Source organism: Mus musculus, chromosome 7 (assembly GCF_000001635.26).
Source record: "Mus musculus strain C57BL/6J chromosome 7, GRCm38.p6 C57BL/6J".
Taxonomy (NCBI): domain Eukaryota; kingdom Metazoa; phylum Chordata; class Mammalia; order Rodentia; family Muridae; genus Mus; species Mus musculus.
In genome coordinates, this window is record NC_000073.6 from 71,141,482 (window position 1) to 71,159,798 (window position 18,317).

General features: G+C 39.3%; 1 long non-coding RNA gene across 2 annotated transcripts in view; it reads left to right on the forward strand.

Moving 5' to 3' along the window:
- Positions 1–12,748: 12,748 nt before the first annotated feature.
- Positions 12,749–18,317, forward strand: part of Gm36071 — a 32,634-nt gene continuing 27,065 nt past the window's right edge. For both annotated transcript variants that reach the window (XR_391598.2, XR_391597.2), the window contains exons 1-2: positions 12,749–12,979; positions 13,368–13,427. This is a non-coding gene — a long non-coding RNA (predicted gene, 36071). The remainder of the gene's footprint in view (positions 12,980–13,367; positions 13,428–18,317) is intronic.

Genomic DNA, 18,317 nt, shown 5'->3' on the forward strand with positions numbered 1-18,317 from the left:
CATAAAAATCCATTTACTCACAAGTCTGTGACAGGGACAATCTGTGTTATTAATGACCTGTGGCTCATGGTTTGGAGTAAAGCAGCTGGCATTCAAATCTTGGTTCTGTCACTTATCAACTATATGCTCTTGAGCCAATTACTCAACCTGCATGGCACTCTACTTTCTTAGTTCTAGATAAAGTAAAAATAGTATTTAGCTCAAAGACTGGTTATGGTGATTGTATATGTTATTTTGTATGAAATAGTAAAATTAGTGCCTAGTGCAAAGGAATAATTATTTTCTTAATTGTGAAGGTAAAATATCCATCTCAAAAATTTCTAGCTTAAAACATCCTTTTTAAACTATCTTAATTCTAACAGCTTGAAATCATCACTATTTTCCTTAATTCTTGTTCTCTATGGATCTTTTTACTTTTGCAAAGTTGGAATTAAAGTATATCTACATTTATTTATATATTTTACCTTCTTTTGTTAAGTTCACATATAAATGCTTTCCACATATGTGTGTGTGAATCAAAATCTCTGCTGTAGCACAGTGTGGTGGCACATGCCTTTAATCCCAGCGCTGGAGAGGCAAAGACGGGAAGATCCCTATGAGTTTCACAAGAGCCTGGTCTACAGAGTGAGTTCCACCAGAGCTGTTACACAGAGAAAACAAGATGAAAAACCAAACTCAAACAAATAAACTACCCAAACAAACAAAAAATCCCACAAAAATAAAAAAACACAAAAAACAACACAACAATAAACAAACAACCCATACACAACCTCAAAACAAAACAATCAAACCATCAAACAAACAATTCTTGCTGTACGCCATTATAACATATGATTTTATTTATTTATGCCATATGGATACTATCCCATTAATTCTCCAGTATGCTTAGGTAATTAAAATTAAATGTAGCATTAGGAGCTAAAGGGACAGCAGAGCCTTTAAGAGCACTGGCTGCTATTCCAGAAGACCCAGGTTCAATTCTTGGCATCCATAGAGCAGCCCACAACTGTCTGTTAGTCTAATCTGAAGAGATACAACACTCTTTTCTGGGCTTTGTGGGCACTGCACATACTTAGTAGAAAGATATACATACAGGCAAAACATACATACACATAAATATATACCATTTTTTTCCAAAGGAAAATAAATGTTGTACTAGTATATAAAAACAACAAAATAAAAAGTATTATGAAGGTTTTTCAAATAGAAGAGTTTCATTGAGACTTAGAGTATCCATGTTAGCTACTTTTTTTTATCTCTAGTTCAAAAGTCATTCAAAATTGACAAAATAAGTGACTGAAGACATAGTTAGATAATTTTTACTTATTGGCAAATGTGAGCTTAACTCGGAACTAGTATAAACGGTTTGATTAGATCACCATGAGAAAAAGGGCAATGGACATCACAGTGGATTAAAAACAGTATGGGGCAAATGGAAACTCTCTTAATGATCCTTAAGAGCATGGACTGAGATGGAGAGGGTGTGCCTCTCCGTCTGCCACACTCCACTGTGCTATGTGAGTGTACTGAATTCCAGGCTTCTCAGTCATCAGGTATCATGGGTCAAAACCAGTATTACCATCTGTGCTTACATTTGGGTCATTGAATAACATTCAATCAGAACTTGAATATTTTCAACATTTTATTTTTATCTATTTTTATTTTTTAGTATTTTTATTAGATATTTTCCTTATTTACATTTCAAATGCTATCCTGAAAGTTCCCTATATCCTGCCCCTGCCCTGCTCCCCTACCAACCCACTCCCATTTTGTTTTTTAAGGCAGTGTGTCTTGAACTCATTGTGTAAATAAAGATGACCTTGAACTTCTGGTCTTCCTAACTCTCTTTCTCACTTGATGGGAATGTAAGCAAATTTCACTGTGCTGGGTTTATGCATAACTGGACATCAACCCTGGGTCCTCATGCTGGCAGGCACCCTCCCCCAGGGTGAGCTACATCGCCAGCCAATGAATGTTTATTCCCAGTTTGCAGACTCTAAGTTGGTTTCTCAAATGAAGTGTCTCTTCTTGTGGTTTTTGAGCAATTAGGCTCTTGCCATAGCAGATCGAAGATTTTGTTCTAATCTCAAAACTCTGCAAAATATTGAAAGCATTTCTCTTATTCATAAGAGTTACTACTGAGAATTCTTTGAACAGTTCATGCTTTTCCAAATTCAAGTACTATATATCTTGTCTAAGAGATAATAAAATTGGAAAAAAAAGCTATAAAGGACAGGGTTACCAAATAATTGCAAACACATTGAATAAAATGATAAAATTCAGTAATAGACATAAAAGCAACAAAACAGAATATGTTAATATGTAATCTCATTCCTCAAATTGGCATATAGCTTAATTTATATATTTAATAATAATTTTTCAATATCAAGAAGTATCTTAAAAGTGGGAACTTGCCAAATATTTTGAAAGAGTAAATACTTTCAAACTCTGCTCTAAGATCCCTTGCTGTTTACTGCTCAATATCTTGGGGAAGCAAAATACAAGGCATATATAGGTTTCTATTTAACACCAAGAGTAATGATTGCTTATGGAAATGTGAAAGATGACTAAAAAAGTCTATAATTTCTCTTGTTTAAATTTTATCTCTTTGAGTGTAACAGGTTAAATGTTGACCAGTTATCCCTTCAGATAATGGTGAATAGGAACCTGTGTATACTGGTGGGTATATTCAGAAATATGAAGTACATGATCTTATATTTAATTATGTGAAAGTTATAAACATAAATAGAATGTATCACATATAGTTTTGTAATTTAAGATTCAAAATTTAATAAAAGACCCTTTTCTCTTTTAATAACCACAGATCTAATATTTTGTTAAAGTTTTATTTACAAATAAATGGAAAATTTGGTTTTATATCTTGCAGTGATAGATGCTTGGAAAAGTAAATATTAATATCAGTAATTCAGGTTTTTAGAGGAACTTGATTATAACTGAATCCTTAAAGAACTGTCGTTATTGGGCTACTATTTCTCTCTTAGCATAGGTTGAACAGTGTTTTTTCAAAGTAGTAACAATTTCTAAGACCTGATTTCTCAACTGCTCTTCTAAAACTCAGATGAAATATGTTATATTGTCATGAGAAATTTCCAGAAACCAGTCCTGAAGATGTTCAGTATCTGAGACTGAAATGGGTGGCCTCTATTCTGAGGCCTTCCTCCTAGAATTGCCTGCACACATTTCTCAGGCTGCTGTCCAAGTGATATGTGATCTGCAGTGTGGAAGAAATGGCTCAGAGGTAATAACCCTTTGTCACATGGCATGTGAAGACCCATATCCCTTTTGCTGGATCCCCAAGTGCTTCCTTTCCTCACATCCCAGAGAACAGTAGCCTTCTGTAATTGGATGATCATCCTGCATCCCATCAGCATCCTGTATTCCACCAGCATTTGCAGAGTAAGCAACCCTGTGGGGACAGGACTTAAAAACTCTTCACCATGCTCCCCCTTCTAGAGTCGCAATGCCTTGGTTTTTGTTGGTACCCACTCAAATTCTATTCACCTTTCCTTTTCTGCCCCAACGGATTTCAAAATATGATGTTGTTTAAAAGAAAAGCAAAAAAAAAAAAAAAAAAAAAAAAAAAAAGAAAAGCAAAAATCAAGACCAAACCCTGAACCATGCATTTGCTTTTGCTAATAGCCAGTGAGAAAAATGGTCCTTGATGCATAGATATGGATTCAAATAAGATTTCCTTGCTCAAAAGAAAAATGCCAGTGGAGGAGAAAAGTGGCAAGGTTTAAAAATAAAAGTGAGTGTGGAATTTGTTTCAATCTAGGTAAATAATCAAACTGACATAGCATATCAGATAGCTGAACATTTATCAAGATGGTCACATTGGCAGTGGGCCTTACACCTGATCACCAGGGACAAGTTTGACACTAAGCATCCTGGGCTTCCAAGTGGCATATTTTGAAATCTATAAACCAATTCATTGCTTTTCTGCTTTGTCTCTTCCCAGTCCCTAAACCTGTATTCTTAGCAGAGAAAGAAGTCGGGTCCAGTTATTGTACACAAATCATTCCCCAGCTGAAGTTTTTGGTGGCAGCCAAGAGAGGAGAAGGAAAAAAAAATTAGAAAAATTTCAATTTCAGGACCATTATTATTTTCATTAATCATAAGAGGCGCTGTCACCCCTGTCCTTATTCTTTAGAAGGAGATCTATTATACGGTCCATTTAGTCCAAGCCATATTACCTCATATGTTTTCCTGGCTGACCAAATAAGACTTAAGAGATAAAACAATTTACTGTTCATTATGATCCGTGTCACTGGAATCAATCTATTAACCTACATTAACTGGCTATGTGACGATATCTCACGTACATGCTTGCCCAGTTTAAAAAAAAAAAAGACTGGAGAATGAGAACGGGACAGAGAGAGAGGGAACTGGAGAGGGAAGGAAATCAGTGCCCATAAAGTGCAGCAGACGGATAATTTGCCAAGCGAATACAACTTCATTTTCCAGTGCCCACTGCTGCGCCCTCCACATCCTCACGCAGCCCCTGACCTGTAAAGAAGTCTAACAAATTGGCTTCTATTGTGGAGCCAAAAGGTGCCATCAAAGAAGGGACGGTTCGCTGGTCCTAAAGTATGATGGGAAATCTCCGGCTGGAATAAAGAGCTGCGGTTTTTATGAAGTTAACCCATTAAGGTTAAAAGCACTCAGAAAGTTCCAACTGACAGGGCAGCAGTAAAAGGGGAAGAGAATCCCCCTTGCCTTCCAATTCCAACACCTTGGGAAGGCAGCACCAGGGAAAGCAAGAGCCGCATAAATTGAAATAATTAGCTTTCTGTGTTAAGAAGTGCATCCATCCCTTGACATTTCTTTGGACAGTCTCAGCGCTCTCTCTGTCTCTGTCTCTGGTCTCTCTCTGTCTCTTTCTGCATCTCTGTCTCTGTCTGCCTCATCCTGTCTGTCTATGTTTCTTTGGTTGTCTCTGTCTCTGTCTGTCTGTCTTTCTCTCTCTCCCTCTGTGTGTGTGTGTGTGTTCCTGTCTTTTTCTCAGTGAAGAACCACAAATAATTTGATGGAGGAGTCTTTGATGAATTCCCAAATGGAAATTCAATGGTTCTCATAGTGTCCATCATCAGAATATTGCTCACTTACCCTGTCCTAGATAAGGTCATCTGGGACTTGATAGTTTTCCTACTGATGGTGTGAAAAGCTGTGGCTACTGTCCTCTTTCTGTGCATAGGCATATCCCTTCACCCTTAGTGCACTATTCTACATTATCCCAGCTGCAGAGGAGGAGACCATTCAGAACACAGACACAGCTGGTTGTAGCCAGCATGAGCCAGCCCAGTTTCCATCCAGAGACAGAAGGGGAAAAAATACAGATTGCATTTATTCCCATTTCATAGGTGATATTTTTCTAAATCCATAAGAATATGAGGAATATTCACCTCAACCTTTTCAATCTTAGAAAGAGATTAAAAAAAAAATACCTGTTGGATCAGTTCTCTGGTACAGGATAAAATTGTAGTGGAAAAACGTCCATGGGCGTGGAGCTATGAATAATAGTCAAATGATAAGGAGTATCCATACATTCCTGGGCAACACTGAATCATTGCATAGTGATACCTTCTCTTCTAGAGAACTAGAAGGCACTGGACAGTATTGGAAATATCACTACTCACTGTCAAAAGTTCACACACATATTACCCACAAACATAATGAATGTTGAAGAATTTTAGAGTTATTTTCTGTGATGATGATATTATCTTCGTGTGTTTTCATGCATGTGTCTCTGCAAAACTAGTAGACTCATTATTTTAGTTAAATCTATTTTTTCCTTGAGAAGATACATATACAGTTGGCTCCCACAATCCCTATAAGTACCAACAGAAACAGGTTAAATACAGCTAACTTTGAGGTTGTTGTAATGAGGAAAGATGCTACGCCAATGTGTTAAGTACTGTAAATATTTTATAGCAGTTTGTTTCAACTTGAGCAATTTTCTTTACTCTGTTAATTTTTCTCATTTCTTCCTCTTCTTGAACTAGATGTGGAGAAGAACATATCTTTTCATCATTGTACTTACTGGGCTTGAGCATAAAGAGTAAGAAGGCCTCAACACATCTTTCAATACACTGGTAGAGGACAGGGTGTTCTGTGCAGGTTTCCAGGGCAGAACTCCGCAGAACTCAATTTGATCCTGCAAACAGTCTGCATTTGCATTATGTTTGAAGCCCCAAGCACTCATCTTCCTTCATCTACTTTCATCCACTGTCAATGCCTGTCAAAGTTTTTATAAGGTCTGTTCCCATGGGAAGGTGAGATCTGGGACACTGACAGACCTACCAGATGTTGTGTCCATGGGAATGAATTTAGTAGACATGGAAGCATTTTTCATTCATCACCTTCTTAGCTTTTTTTATGGTTTTGTTGTACTTAGAAACAAAGGAATACAGCAAATAACCGATGAAATCATATAAAAGATGGAGTCATTCATCCAACATATTCTCCTTGAGCTCTGGACCTTTGAGAAACACATTCAAACAGCAGGCATCTATCTAGTCTTATTCATAACTCCACATGCTTAGTCCCTCATGGCAGCCCATGCTGGTAGGCATACCACTGGGACGCTAACCAAGGAGAGTGGCTACAAATCAGAGGTCAGCCTAAGCTATGCCACAAGTTCAAGGCTAGTCTAGGCTATATCAGGAAGCACTTGCTAAGTAAATAACTAAGTCCTTGTGCCTCAGAAGAAAATAACAGCCATGTGAATATTCAGTGACCCAGACAATGATAAAAGATCAGTGAATAAAAATGAAAAGGAAGAAGGAAGATAGATAAAGATATCATGACATGTATGGGTTTAAAGGACAGATCCAACTGACATTGACTTATGTTCCAGGTATGTATAGCCACTACACAAGATAACACTATGCAACTCATGGGCTTGAACAAATTTTATTATTGTTTCTCATGATTCTGTGGCATCAGTGAGCAGTTGCCAGTTGGGTTTTTCATGAGATTTCAGTCCTTCAGCAGGCATTCCTGTTACCATCTGAAGTACCAAAAAGGATAGAGTGTTTATTATAGTTTCTTAATTCACAGTGATGGGTAACTAGGATGGCTGCAACATCTGGAATATGAACAAGTGTCTTCTGCCTGTATTCCACGGCTACCTAGGAGTCCTTCATAGTATAGTAGACCTAAGTAAGCTTACTTATCATGTGGTATCTCCTCTCAAAAAGAACACAATTATAAGTACTTCAGACGGAAGCTGCAAGACTCCTTGTGGTCTAGCCCTGATGGTCAGGAGATGTCAGTACTTTCAGATGTGTTGGTCTAAAGCAAGTCAAAGTAACAGTTCATAGGCAGAGAGAAGAGTAGAGACATCATGCATAATAGAAGATGCAGCTCAGTGAGTCCCTGGAGACTAGTTGCCATGGACATATGTGAAGGGATGACCTCACTGACAAGAAGATGTCCTAGAAGAGCTCAATGGAAGTGAGGAGAGGTGATTGGGCTCTCTGGAGAATGAGATTTCACAGCAGGATAAACCGTGCTCACAAATTCCTGAAGCAGAATTATTCTTGATGTCTTTGAAGAAAACAAATGGGCCAGAAAAGTTGGAGTAAAGTCAGACTGCAGTGGATTAAAATAAATAAGGAAATCAGAAATGATCTAGCTAGAAGAACATATGAATTGTGGATTTTAACTTACAGGCACATGAGGAGCCAATCAAAATTTTAAGAAGCATAATAGGTCTGAAGAAATTCAAAAATATTGCTGTGGAATTCATAAAGAGAAAGAGAGAAAGAGGCAAGAAACAAGTTATTAAACAAGCCACTAAGGCCATAGAAATAGAAGTGTAGATCAGAGAGATATCGATAACGAGTCTATTCAGCTATTTCATGGGGGCAGAGATTCCTGATGGACAACATACAGCAACAGTGGATTATGGTTAATGATAGAGTACTTTCCGTATTGGAGATGAGATCAAGTTCCCTCTTCCCTCCATCCCTCAAACCCTTTCTGTCTCTTTCCCTCTCTTCTCACCTTTCATGGTTTATTTCATTTTTCCCCCCTAAGGAACTGAATTCTTACAATGGAGCTGACACTTTTGAAGCTGAATAAAATGAAGTTGAAGGTGTCATCTGGAGTTGGGAAAGACCTATTAGATATTCTAGTAGAAATAAAAAATAAATAGTTCACTTCAAAAGTTTGTAGCCTATTGAGCTGGTGGGAGAAATTTGTTGTAAAGTGTGTGCAATGCAAGCATGAAGACCTGAGGTTGGCCTAAGAAGCCACATAAATTGTCAGTGTGGAGATGCTCAGTCATCATCCTTGAACGAGGGAGGTGGAGACTGGAAGAGCCCTGGAATTTGCCTGCCAGAAAGTCCACCTTAATTAGTTTGCCATATGTCTCACTGAGATATGCTGTGCCCCAAATCAAAATAGATGGCTTCTGATGAACAATACTTGAAGTTTTGGACTCTACATGCATATTCATAGATACCCATTTATATATTCATACACACACACACACACACACACACACACACACACACACACACACACACCAGTTTATAGTTCAGAGAAGATTCCAAAATAGAAATATACCTTTGGGAATTGTCAACTATTGCTAGATTTCTTTAGATTAGCAGCAATTAACGTAGATGGAGAAACATGTTTGAAAACTGATTCTGAAGACAAAATAATGTCAGAGATTGAAGAGATAAGAAGGAAGCATTATTGAAGGAGGAGAAGAAAAAGTAACCAACCCTCACCCCACCACCCATCTCCAAAAACCAGGAGAGAATGAAGTCCTGGAAGCCAACTGACAGGAGAGTCTCAAGTGAAAAATAGTGGATTTTTTTTCTTAAGCCAACTCCACTTAGTAAGGAAGCACAAGGCATGGATGCTTGAATTTGTTGTATGAACCCTATAAGCAACCTTGAAGAAACAATAGATTGTGTTCCAGAGGGAATAGAAGAAAAAAAAGTGATAAATAGTAGCTTACTCTATATCTCTGGTGTTTTGTGATAAAGGATCAAGACAATTGTTGGTACTTTTTAGCAATGTGGGTTTACCAGAAGAATAATTTTGACTCTATGTGCAAATATGCTCTGGGAAAGGCTTGATAGTTACTAGTTCCCTTTCTTCTCTGTTGCCATGCGTTTTGTTATAACCATTGGCTTTCTACTGTTCTTGCCCAGCATTTTGGTTATTTTATAAACCCATGAAATGGTCTTGTACTTATTAATGAGGTTCTTTATGGCAAAGAATCTCAGCTTGGCATAGAAACCAGGATAGTATTTTCACTCACAAGTCCATCTAACTCTTAGAAAAGTGAAAGGTAGAAGGTTGCTGCTTCTACTTAGAGCAGTGTGGACATCCTGGCAAAGGTACTATCTGGTTGATTCTCTGGAAGCAATGGTACTGGAGAAGTTGCGTATTGCTATCTTTAGCATTATGTACTTCCCTTTTGAATGAAAACTGGGGGCAATTGGATGTCTGTAAAATCTAGAATAAGCTAGGAAACATACCTTCTTTGGGCATGCCTGGGAGGAATTTTATGCATCCAGCTAATTAAAGTGGGCTGATCCATCCTAAATGTGAACAGGGGTCCTATACTACAGGAAAAGAAGCGGGTATTCATTGTCTCTCTTTTCTTGACCTCAAATGCAGTATGACTAGCCATCTCATTTTATGTCGCAGCATCAAGAAAAGAACCTAATACGGAGATGATATCAATATCAAGTCAGAAGTTATGATGCACAGTTTTTTAGGATCACAAAGTTAGTAGGAACCCATTCATTGGAAGCAGATAACCTTAACCATTGAACTTGTCTTCAACCACTAACATCTTTCTGAATCTACATTGACTCTTAAATAAGACAGGAGCTATGGATCTGCCTTCTCATATTGTAGTGATAAAGACTGAGATAAATTCTGCAAAACAATTTACATAGTAAATGCCACAGAGATTGTCTTCCATAAAATTTAAGATTTGGTATATTTAGAAAAAAGCAATAACATTTTATTGAGTCCAAATATACAATGACATTTAAATGGTCCCTAAAGTCATTTGTACCTGAAAGCAAGACTATCATTCAAGATCGTATTTATATGTTAAGCTAATGGTAATATCATCTACCCATTCCCCTCTAACCTGAAACATCTCCCTGATGTTGGTTGAAGTACAAGAAAATGCTAAATTAGAATTGAGAAGCTCAATTGGCGGAATCGTCTCAGCCCTTCCCATTAACAGCTGGGTGGCTAAAGATCTATCCATTCATAAGACTTCTCATTGAGGAGCAGAGGAAGTACCTAATCCAAAGCACCATGGGTAAGCAAAAGACAGTAGGAAGGCTAACCAAAAGTCCTGAGAAATCCTGTTTTAGAGTTAAAAAAATAGTGTCACCTGAAAGATCTTTCACCTCCCTTGGCCTTAGATTTCCCATCAGTAAATGAGAGGTTGGGCTATAATAATGACTTGAGATTCAGGCCAATCATGTGAATGCAGCCATCATATCTTCTTATTCCAACTATGGAAGCATAGGTGCTGTATTATAGACTGGTCTTCCACATAAGAGCTTTATTTAAATAGGATTTTGTCATAAAAATACATTTGAAAATCCAACGGCTTAGCTGTATTCTGCGCTTCTTGCAGCTTTAAACATCTATGACTGTGACTAAGCATGTAAGATAAAGGGAAAGATGTTATGATTATCCAAATGTGGTGGAGATGGACTCCGTCCACATGAGAAAGCAATAATGTTCCTTCTGGAAGTCCAAGGCTGCAAGGCTACACCTTTACCCCCACCCTTATACTCCTCTCCAGTGCTTATTCAATTCTCATTGGGAAATGTAGAGAGAGGTTAGGTCATAGGTTTCAGTGGAGAGCAAATAGCTGGTTAGTGGGAGGTGAAATATGGAATGTATACACAAGACCAAGCCTTCATTTTTGGAAGCCGTGATAACTGTACCTCAGGGGCTTGTGAGCTTCAGGGTGGAGATTGGAATTTGTCTACATAGAACTTCTGTTTTTCATGGAAGGAGCCATTCAGATGAGCCCTTCTCATTAATCTTTTGTTCCTTGGAGATGTGTCAGTGCTTTGAAATGAGATGCTATGAATGGTGAATTAGATTTTGGAAAATTGGGTTGAGCAGCCTTCTAGAAGAGCCTTGGTCCACCATTTCCAGGGCTCTAGGGTGGTGCTGAATGCCCCTTCGTACATCCAAGCTTTCTAGGAAAGAGCCTGTAAATGCCTGCTTACGTCTCAAAAGTGATATAAACAGAAGCTCATGGGCTTCCCAAAGTGCAGACAGAGAGTAAGTTTGACCACCTTTGAGCTCTGAAGGGCCCTTCAAGAACATCTCAACAGAAGGGACAGTAGTAGTTACAATTACATCTTTAGCCCTGGCAACTGTCAGAGAGCACAGCCACAACCCACCAACCCCTTGGCTAAGGGTATAACAGAGAGCAGACTCCTCATGAGGCAGGATATATTGTTCATCAACTCTCTGCAGGAGCAGGGGAGGTAGAGGTTCTGCAATTGAAAACTGAACTCAAAATGGAAGACAACATTTTTCTGTAGCCAAAGGTTCTCATATATATATATATATATATATATATATATATATATATATATATACACACACATATATATATTACAGCAAGTTATCTCGAGAAAAGATTCAGCCATGGATGCAAAATTACATAGTGATCCAGCTACCAGAATTCTAAATGGACAGTTTAGGTACTCTTAGATTCTAGCACCTCATAACATAGTCTAGTCTTAGAAAGAGGGAAAACATTCCAGACCTGGCATTTTACTCCTTTATCTCCATTGTGGTCTGAGAGTTTCTTTACATTTTAGTAATGGCTCATTTGCTTCAATGGCAACACAATTCTTCAAAGGATTATTTGGTTGCTAGAGTTCCTCAGCTCCACTTAAATCCCTATTCACTCCAAGATGACAATTATATCATAAATCAGAAGGTTATTTTTTAAAGGAAGGCACATAGTGTCTTAGCTTACAATAAACACTTCATTCATACCAATCGTTATTGTAGAAACCAGTGCTTTTGATATGGCTGTGATAGCTAACATCCCCACCATTTAATCCAGAGTTGACCCTTTCACAGGAGTCACGTAAAAACATCTGCATCTCAGATAATTTAAATTATAATTAAGAACAGTAGCAAAATTCTAGTTATGAAGTGGCAATGAAAATAATTTTGTGGTTGGTGGGGTCAAATTAAATTTTGTGGTTGCTGTATTGGAATATTGCTTTAATCCAAGGTCAATATCAGAATATCCCAATGGAGCCCACTGGGATGATAGACATTACTTATGTCAATGTTGTTCACTATGTAACCACTTGCCAGGGATGGCTAGTGTGTGTGAAATTGTGGCTACTTCAGTGAATTGGTTTTATTTCGTTTAAAAAGAGTACACATTTGTATGAGAGTTACCTTGAGGACTGGATATTGGGACCAATTCTGGGGGTTCTGCTTTAACTTGAGAGCTTATCTTTTCAGAGCTGAGGCTTGTATTGGTAATCTGGGCACTGGTCCTACTTTCCCCTGTCCAAGGTTCTCATTGGTGGCATTCACTGGGGGGGGGGTGGGTTGGGGGTTGGGGAGATCACGTGTGGAACCAGGAACATGTTGAATTAGAAGATCACACCTCAAACCACAGTGTGTTCATGTGTTTCCTGGAGTTCTTGAAAAGGAGAAGGTGTGAGATTAAACTCAGGAATCTCTGTCTCTAACAATTTCCTAAGTTTATAATGACCACATTGATCCAAGCACCCCAGTCTGAGTAACAAGGAACACAATGATGGCTGGAATACTCGTGAACTTCGAATTCTTTGTTTCTAGGGCTAGGCATGGTACCCAGACCCAGCAATGCCCATCAGAGTCTATGAGGGCATCAGGACAAGGAGGATGGAATGGGGAGGGTGAAGAAAATCCTGCTGTACCTGCGATGGACGAAAAGGTGAAAGCCCAGTCAAGGTGGGCAAGTCCTGCCCTGAGGCTGTCAAGTGTGAATTATGTTACTGAGTCCTTCCTGTAAACAGAAGAAGTCAAGTAGAACCATTCTCTTGCTCCCAGTTCTAAGTCTCCATATAGAGTTCAAAGCCATAAAACCCATGCCCTGTTCCTTTCCTAAAAAAAAAAAAAAGCTGTAATCTGAGCCTAACAGGTCAAGAAGCAAGTCAAGGTGTAGAACTGTCAAGCTTCCCAGGATACTATTCCTTTAAACTAAGAAAGGAAGTCAAATGTTGAGGATTCTATTACATGATCTGGCAATAATCCAAGGGCACTCCAGAACTTGTAATGTCAAATATAAAGGCACCTAATGATTCCTTTTTTTTTTTTTTCAGTTCGGGTGAAAGATGAGTTGCAATGGAGGTTAAGACCCGAGATACCAAAGACAAGCAGAGGTGGGTGTGGTGCTCTTCTGTGCTTCTTACTAGAGAGGACCCCAGTAAATGGGATACCCTCAGCCTCTGGGTATTTTCCAAGGCAATGGTTGAGCATATGGTTAATTAGGGATTATCCACTCTATCCAATCTTTTCCTTTGAGAAGCTGTATTTTTCCAAGCACCTTATTGTTTATACTCTATAAGTGTATGACCAGGCCGAAAATGCTACTTCTATACAATTGTAGTCCATTAGCATGAACAGAAATAGAGTTAAGAAAGATGGTTGCTTTGTGGACCATATTTTTTTTTCTCTTTCAACTGGCAGTTAAATCATTCGATACAATACAGTTCTTTGCCATTGTAAGGACAGTCAACGAAGTCGCACCAAGAGCTACATCAATGAGTATCAGATAAAGAGAAATTAATTTCCCCTAAGTGCATTTGCCTAAAAGTCTCCCTTACCACCTCTCATCTAACATAAGCAGGCACACACACACACACACACACACACACACACACACACACTTTTGCTGAATTAAGGTTTATAACAATGCAAGATTAAGAATACAGGGGACATGCAAGAGCAGAGAGGGTTTCCAAGTCAGAACTCTGCTCCATTCTTCCACAGCCTCGTTTTCCGCTGAATTTGGACTTTCAGGTGAAAACATTTCTCTTGTCTGGCAGTAAAAATGACTCTATTTGCTCTTTTTTTCCCGAGGACCCCCCAAGGGTCCTGTCCCAGAACAGAATGAATAATGAAGCTCAGGTCTTCCCAGTGCCTCTGCCCACGAAGTTTGACATGCTGCAGCAAAGGGAGCTCATAAATCTCCAGGACACCCCTGAGAGGAGGGAAGGACAAGCCACACCCCCATTGCACAGGAAAGGAAACTGAGGTGTATGTAGGCAGAATGACTGGCTAGGGCTTTGGATGCTAAAGCTTGAGTTGGGGTTGCAGAGGTGGTTTGGTGGGTAAGTGCTTGCTGCTCTGAAGACCATCTTTAACCCCTTCCTGGCACCCATGTGGTGGTGGTTCACAATGGTCTATTCCTCCATGTCTAGGGGACTTGATGACACCCTTTTGTGGCCTTTCTGGGTACTACATGTATGTAGCAAACACACATTCATGTAGGCAAAACACTAATACTCGTAAAATATAATCAACTTTACCAAGCTTAAGACACAGTAATTCTTCTCTTCCCTATGTCAATGACTCAAATCATGCATACCTCTCTTATTATAATGTTTATACCACTACCACAGGCATATGGTTATCATTTTAATAATTCTGGAAGATGGCTCCCCCTTTAAATGCATTATAGTAACTAGAGCTAAGTCTAAGTAACGGTAACTCATTATTTAGATGTGTAAATGGCATTAAGTGAGTGCATGCCAATGTGTATATGTACAACACCTGCATACTTTGAACATGATTTGTGGTTGTAGAACTGACTTGAGTCCTGTTTTACATGTGTACTGAACTCCACTCATCTGCAGAGCAAGCTGGACAATGATAGAATCGGGTGAGCCCCGTGACTGCCCAGGGACCCCCACTGTACCACCTCTGCTCCGACTTCACCTGCAAAATTCAGATAAACGTTAGAAGGGGGTGAAGCTCCCAGATGAGACAGTTCTTAGCAGCAAAGTCAAGCATCCCTGACATTTGCCCTCTTCCCTTGGTACCAGCCTTTGAAAGCATGGAGAATTTGATACTCAAACATGGGCTTTCCATGGGTCAGGTTGACAGCTCAGGGATTTTACTCAACAATATTAAAAGTGCTAAACAGAAAACTCACTATGCAAAGGTCCCTCAGGCCCAGATAGCAAGGTCCTATAAATGAATGAAGGTGCTCTTCTCAATGCTGGGAAACTGGGAGGGGCAGAGTACTTGCCACAACTCTCGGAGCCTATGCTGTCTTAGGCCTAGACACCAAAGCTCATGGGGTGGCAGCAGAAAACCAGGTCAATTCACCCAGTCGACATTCTCCAGATGACAGTGCATTTAAAAGTTCCTCTTTTCTCTGTGTCTGATTTTAAAGCAGGGGAAGAGTCTCACCTAATCAGCTACGTAAGGTTAACCCTTCACATATTTGCTTCCCTCCTCAGAGCGAGGTCAAAAATATGAACCCAGTTTTCCCATAGCTTGTGAGAGAAAGGCCTTCAGCTAGATAAAGCAGGGAACAGTCAGACCCCTCACATTCAGCTTGGGCATGGGTGAGTCCCAACTTTGAGATTAGCAGGCAATTTTCTGACCCTCACCACTCCATAAGCAAACGCATTCCCAGACTCTTTCTCTTTAGTTAGAGACTCATTTCTTTTGCGACCAATTTCAGTCATTTTTCCCCGCCTCCATTTCAGCCCACTGTCATGATGTGTACACCTTCAGCCATTCCGTTCTTCATTTAAAAGCAGCAAAAAGCCTTATTTCTCTCTGTTCACCCTCCTCAGTGATCCATCCACTGTTCTCTTGCTAGTTTTTACAAAGAAAGAAAGAAAGAAAGAAAGAAAGAAAGAAAGAGAGAGAGAGAAAGAGAGAGAGAGAAAGAAAGAAAGAAAGAAAGGAAGGAAGGAAGGAAGGAAGGAAGGAAGGAAGGAAGGAAGGAAGGAAGGAAGGCAAGCAAGCAGGCAAGAAGGCAAGAGTAGGGGGAGGGGGAGAGAGAGAGGGAGAGAGAGAGAGAGAGAGAGAGAGAGAGAGAGAGAGAGAGAGAGAGAGAGAGGAAAAGAAAGGAAGGAAAGAAAGGGAAGGGAAGGGAAGGGAAGGGAAGGGAAGGGAAGGGAAGGGAAGGGAAGGGAAGGGAAGGGAAGGGAAGGGAAGGGAAGGGAAGGGAAGGGAAGGGAGGGAGGAAGGAAGGAAGGAAGGAAGGAAGGAAGGAAGGAAGGAAGGAAAAAGAAAGAAAAGAAAGAGAGAGAAAAAGTCAATTAAATGGTATGTTAAACATTAGCATGGCATGAGGAAAATAAAAGACAGGCCTTTTAAATTAAATGTAACGTTAGCTCACCAACATAGACTCATGTACTTTGCCAGAGGATGACCATAGAGGAGTAACCTGACTGCAGACAAAAGACCCCTGTGCTCTTGATAGCTGAGGGAGATGAAAATAATATTCCCAGGGAGGAGGAGGCTTGCAATGCCTCCCTGATTTAAGAGGACATGAGTAAGACTGAACTTAAAGAAAATAAAGAAAACAGAAGAAAACTGGAGAATAAAACAACTGGGGGAAAAGAGATAATTATGTCTTAAAACAATTACTCTGGCTATGAAGCAAAATTAGCATAGTCCTTTCTAATTTAAATGTGTTGGAAGTGGCTGAGCATGGCAGTAGAAAATTACAAGTTAACGACAGGCTTTGCTTAAAGTGATGGTGGTTGGATTCACATGGCTTTTCTGTTGATAGAGATGATGGTAAAGTTACCTATAAAAAGTGTTTGCTGATTGGTGGAGTTTTATTTTGCTGGCAAGTAGAGTCATTCCATACTCGAATCAGAGTGTGTGTGTCTTGTTTTATTTTAAATTAGTTTTGTCTTAATTTACTATTCATAGGTTAGATGGGCTTGGGGCAAGAGGCGATTGGATTTTTCCTTTCCTCTTCCTGACTCTCCTCTCCTCTCCTCTCCTCTCCTCTCCTCTCCTCTCCTCTCCTCTCCTCTCCTCTCCTCTCCTCTCCTCTCCTCTCCTCTCCTCTCCTCTCCTCTCCTCTCCTCTCCTTTTTCTTCTCTTCCCTTCTCAATGTGGTCTACTCTGTCCTCCCCATGCAATCAGAACTACCTAATTCGCACAACCACCCTTAGCTCATGCAGCAGCATAGCTTTCTTTCTTCATTCTGTGTCTGTGAAGTCGCCCTAAGAAATGACTTGAGACAGTCTCCGTTTTTATTTTGTTAGGGTGGAGAATTCATCTATGTACTTTTGTGAATTATTATCCTCCAACCTATTTAATAACACAAATTAAGACATACTTTATTTCATAAATTGAGGGACATGACTGTGTTCTATGTAGAAATATTAACATCTAAGCTCATATTAAAACCAAATCTATCTATCTATCTATCTATCTATCTATCTATCTATCTATCTATCATCAACATTTAGGTGACTTAAGACCTCCAGCACTCAATTAACACAATTAGCACTCAGATAATGCTTGGTTTGGGGGGTCCATCCCTTGTCTTCTAAGCTATTAATTGGAAGCCTAGGTCCTTTTTCTGCCATCTCAAAGTACAATTCCTAAGGTTTTTTTTTCTTTTTCTTTTTTTTCCCCTTCAGACAATGCCAGATAATGTATACAAGACTGACAGTAATCATTTTCAACTAGGAGTCACCAATTTAATCCAATTTAAAAAAAAAAAAAAAGATCTTCAGTCTTTGGGAAATGCCAAACTGATCTGATGAACAGGACTGGTTCATCTAATTGTTATGTTTAATTATTGACACTAGACCTTATAATGTTGGAAATCAATTAGAAAGGTCATAATGAGCTATGAATGATAAAGACAGAAAATGGTAAGAGTTTTTAAAATGCAGGTGATTGCTTTTGTATAATGATAAGGAAATCTGACATAAGTCCTGTCCTGGTGGTTATGAGTGCTGTGATACTTTGTGGGCCTAGGCTCCATCTGTGTTTCTTCTCTTCTTCCCTTCAGCCTAGTGTTGAATATTCCGTAACAGATAAGCTGAAGTACTGTCTGGGTTGGGCCATGTTCTGGATCTAAAGCAAAAGGTAGAATTGAGAGGGTATAAAAGAGCATAGGGAAGGTTCCAAGAAGCCCTATCACTAACCGGATGCTGGAAGAACAGGTAGGAAACAGTGGTTTATTGTGGTGACTTTTATTCTATGTTTGCTTCAGAATTAGATGGAGGGAGTAGAATGTCTCTTGTACTCACAATTAGCAGAGATTCATTTTTTATTCTCAT